A 4,497-nucleotide genomic window follows, 5' to 3' on the forward strand; every position below is an offset into this window, starting at 1 on the left:
CCACACCTCGGACGGCCTGGGGCCTCACCGCATCTCCCACGCCCGATAGTGGAGGTGGCGCTCGCTGGGACCACCTTTGTTGTTGCTAAGCTGAAGCGTGAGGGCTTCTCTCTCCCGGGCCACTTGTCCTGCCTTGCCCCTGGCTAGATGGACGGGGGAGTTGGTGCCGCTGCAGCTTGTTCATCCAAGTACCTGCTCCCAGGACGCTAAGAACACCCCCGGTGAATATTATGTCAGCACTGTGGCTCGCTAGCTCGGGGACTGACAAATGGAGTCAGACCTGGAATCCAGTCGTGGCCTTGTCCCTCACTAACTCCCAGATCTTACTTAGTAACTTTAACCTCCCCAAAGCTTCATCATTTGTAAAATGGAGAGAACCCAGTCTCAGAGTTGTGATGATTAAAGCAGATAAGGTGCATAAGTCACCTAGCAGAGTTTCTACCACATAGGTTCAAGTAAATAGACTTCCTAAGGAATCAAGCCACACTTGGTATTAGCGACTAGTTGAGTAATTTAGCAGCAGCAGAAGAGATGTGCAGTCTGTAAGCTGGACTGCTGAACCCTCGAAGAAATCGCTTGCATATTCTTTTTAACAAGAAGCCAACTAGGCCGATGTCTGAGTTACTTGGTCATATAGTAGCTGTTAAGACCTGCAGTGAGTTACTTAACCTCTCTGAACCTCAGTTCCTCATGTTAAATGAAGATGATAATGTGCAGCGTTGCTGAAAAGATCAAATGAGATAAAGACTATAATGTGCTTCATGCATTTCCTGGCACATAGTAGACACCCAGTAAACGATGATATCATTTACTTTAGCCTCCACTCACACCCCCCCCCCAATTGAATTCAATTGAATCAATAAAATTAATTGAACTCACAGAGTAAAATATGATCCTATAATCCCTGTGTAGGCTTTTGGAAGAGAATTGGCACTTCATTTTATTTCCAACCTCCTGCCCTAGTACAGAGTAATTGTAACACGGAGGCATTCCTGTAGGACCGGCGCTACCAAAAGATGTTAGCTTTCTAAAAATAATTTCACCAGAGGATGTAAACATATTTTCATTAAGAGGAAACCTGCAATAACTGAAAAACACCAGCACTCTTGGCCTCTGATATAAAAAATTTTCCTTACAGCAGTTTCCATTTTAGAAACCGAGAGGAAAAAATAAGAATTATTAAGGTAGGCTATTTAAGATACACTCTTGGAAACATTTGTTTATAGAAAGATTTCATTCTAAACCTTGTCTCAAGAACAGTTAAGGCTAGTGGAGCTCTTTTACAGACTAGCCTGTTCTCCCCAAGCTACAGTAAACATCTGATTCAGCCCCAGGGTCTATTGTATCACAACCCCTTTAACACTGAGCTGATAGTATTGTCAATTGCAGTGTATTTTTGGAAGAGATCCTACTTTGGGAGTTCTTAAATTAGTCCTAGCAAGTCTGCTTTTAAATTGACTTTTTTTTTTTTTTTAAATAGTACATGTTGACAGCAGAGAAACTAGAAGATTAAGTCAGATTTCAGATTAGTGAACTTGGGGGGGGGGGGTATTGTGCCTGCTTTTCCCACTCAAGATTCTATAAATACAGAATCTCTCTCCATGGTTCCTCACACAACAGATGGGTTGTTTTTGCAAACTCCATGGTGGTTATGTTGCTTTTTTGTTACTTTGGTCACTTTCTCACTCAATAGGTAGATTTCCAATGGTAGCCTTGGCTACTCAGGGCTATGCCAATTAAATTTGCAGATTTTCTTTAAATACTTAATATGTGTTTTTCTGCTTGAACTGCCCTAAAATTGTGTTTTTTAAGCAATCGAGTTATCCCAGCCCTGCCAGCCCTGCTCCCCTAATTTAATTACATTTCCTATCCCAAGAACACCTAGTTCTTACGATTATTTCTTCTGAAAGCAACTTCCCTTTCCCTCTCTTCGTTTTCACTGCTTCATCATTACCCCAAATTAGTGTCCCTTTTCCCTAGAGGAATATTTCATGGACTCTGACTGAGCAAGCATGGAACCATCCGATTGCCTGTCTGTCTTCCCCAGCGATGTCTTGTAGCACATGAAATAAACAAGAGAGAACTTTAAGCGTCAGAAGAAGCGTCAACACCCCCAGATAGGGTCAGATGTGAAGTATGGCTGACACGAAAGAATAAAAATCTGGGATTTCTGGGTTCTAGCTTTTCAATCTCCCTAAACTCCAGACTTGATCTTCTTGAGAAAATCGTTATGACTTATCCCTTCTGGGCCTCACTTTCAACATCTTTAAAAAATAAAAGATATTCATACCTTTCAGCTTGTAGTCTGTGGTGGATGGAGGAAAAGAAGAAGACAGTCGATCGAACTATGCTTTGAGTACTTGTTGAATGACCCTATAGTTATGACATTTGTAGGACTTGAAATGGTAAGGTTATCACCGAAAACAGAATTCAGGCTAACTGGATACTGAATATGGCAGCATTTGCCAACCCCACTACCTGCCAAGGCCCTAAAATTCACCAAAGACAACCAGTAACATTCTGGTTAGAAGTATCTTTACACTAAGACTATTTTTCTGGGCAAAGAAGTTCCATCCCCAACAATAAGACTTATAATCAGAGGCTATTCAAGGTCCAGAGAAAAACCCACGAAAAGGTCCTTGAATAAGGTATTTGTAGCCTCTGAACTATGAGGGAAGCTCATGGAAAAATCTTTCAGCCCTAGCTGTAATCTTCACCCAACTCCCTGTTTTCCCAGAGAGGACGTGACAAGACATGACTTATTGCAGTTACGTGCCTGGGGCGTAGTACCTGCCTAACACATTTCATGACCTATCCCAAACACACCTCAAAAATAACTGCATATTCTTTTCTTCATTGGAATCTACACCCAGCCTACTTCTTTCCTCCTCCACTAAGGTTTTTTTTTTAACTTAAAACAATTTTATTGGTCTTTGAAACAGGTACTTTCTCTTAGCTGTGAAAATTGATACAGAATATGTACCAGAGAAAAAGAACAGAACCGATCACCTCTCTCCTAATTGCCCTTTGCAAAAGATGCAACTTGATTGACAAAAGTTCATGAAATCCACCTTGTGGGTAACCATATAAGATTCTGTGTGGTTTGACTAACTCATTGTAGGATACGTACTTCTCTGAATTCTAAGCCAGAAGTTTTGCTTCCTCTCTTGTGTGTTTTATGGCAACTGACTTGAAATTTTTTTTCACTTAAAATTAATTCAGATATGACCACCGAAAGGTTTTGTTCATTTTTTAGGAATTGTCGGTCGTGGACCAGCGACACTGGCACCCTCAGAGACCATTATTACTATCCACGACTTCCATAGATTTTAGAGTCCCCCCCACCCCCTGCATTATCTCTTTTGATCCTGTTGACATAGACAAAGAATTCAGCTAAGGATCCAGAGATGCTGGGGAAGGAAAAGTCAGGCTGGGGTAAGTGCAGCTTTTACAGCGGTGTGCTTTGTGGTGAGGAGGGAGAGGGTGGGAAATTACCACCTCCCACCGCATTCAGGAACATTTCCGGAAAGAGGTGGAGTTTGAAAGACTTGGTGCTAATTCAAAAATGTGTAATGCCAGCTTTTTTTTGCCTTACTTTATTTATCCAGCTGTGAAACAAAATTAGTTTTGCCATGCTAAAGAACGCATAGCTGGTGAGTTGGATACCCACTTCAGAAGTGGGACACAGCCACCGGCTTCCCTCCTTCAGACTCTCAAGGAAGAAAATTTGAATTCTATCTAGGCTCACCCCATAAAATTGGGAAATTGTTGGTCTACAGGGCTTAATCCCCCCTCCTTCTTTCTCTCAGATTCTCCCTGCTTCTCAGAAAATGCAGCTGTGATGCATGTAACCGATTATGTCTAGAAATCAGACTCCAATGACAGAGCCCGGAAGTGGAAGGAGAACAGGGGCTCTCCTATGATGGAAAAGAATCCGATGACAAGGTCTCATGGAGCAAAGAGAATTCTGGTTAGCTTTTCTTTGGAATTCTATCCCTGCCCTGTGTGTGTATACCTTATCTGTGTTTTTCTGCTTCCTCCCCACCCCCAACCCCAGCCCTCTCCCTCGGCCTTATTTTTCTTTCCCTGTCTACTTTTCCTTTCCCTTAATATTTTTAAAGCTTATTTATTCACTTATTTTGGTAATCTCTACACCCAATGTGGGGTCCAAGTAAGGAACCCAAGGTCAAGAGTCACATGCTCTTCCAACCTAGCCAGCCCGGCACCCCTTTCCCTTTTTACCTCTCTGCCTTCACCCTGCCACTGGCAGCCTTGAGAATTTATTAGCCATGAAAAGTGGTCCTTAGGCCTGAGAAGATTTCATATCAATAAATATATCTTTGGGAGCACAGGGCTGGCTCAGTTGGTAGGGTATGTGACTCTTGATCTCAGGGTTGTGAGTTCAAGCTTCACGTTGAGGGCAGAGTTTACTTAGCAAAGAAAGAAAGAAAGAAAGAAAGAAAGAAAGAAAGAAAGAAAGAAAGAAAGAAAGAAAGA

General features: G+C 42.1%; 1 long non-coding RNA gene across 4 annotated transcripts in view; it reads left to right on the plus strand.

Annotated features, from left to right (window-relative positions):
- The first annotated feature begins 27 nt into the window (after positions 1-27).
- The window catches only part of LOC121024557 (uncharacterized), a 6,889-nt gene continuing 2,419 nt past the window's right edge, over positions 28-4,497 (plus strand). Inside the window, exons 1-3 of one of the 4 annotated variants that reach the window (XR_005787739.1) lie at positions 28-1,184; positions 3,257-3,435; positions 3,810-3,970. This is a non-coding gene — a long non-coding RNA (uncharacterized LOC121024557). The other 3 variants (XR_005787740.1, XR_005787741.1, XR_005787738.1) reach the window with 3 other exon arrangements.

The sequence above is a fragment of the Herpailurus yagouaroundi genome, unplaced genomic scaffold (genome assembly GCF_014898765.1).
Source record: "Herpailurus yagouaroundi ecotype Mexico unplaced genomic scaffold, PumYag 65960, whole genome shotgun sequence".
In the NCBI taxonomy this organism is placed as follows: Eukaryota; Metazoa; Chordata; class Mammalia; order Carnivora; family Felidae; genus Herpailurus; species Herpailurus yagouaroundi.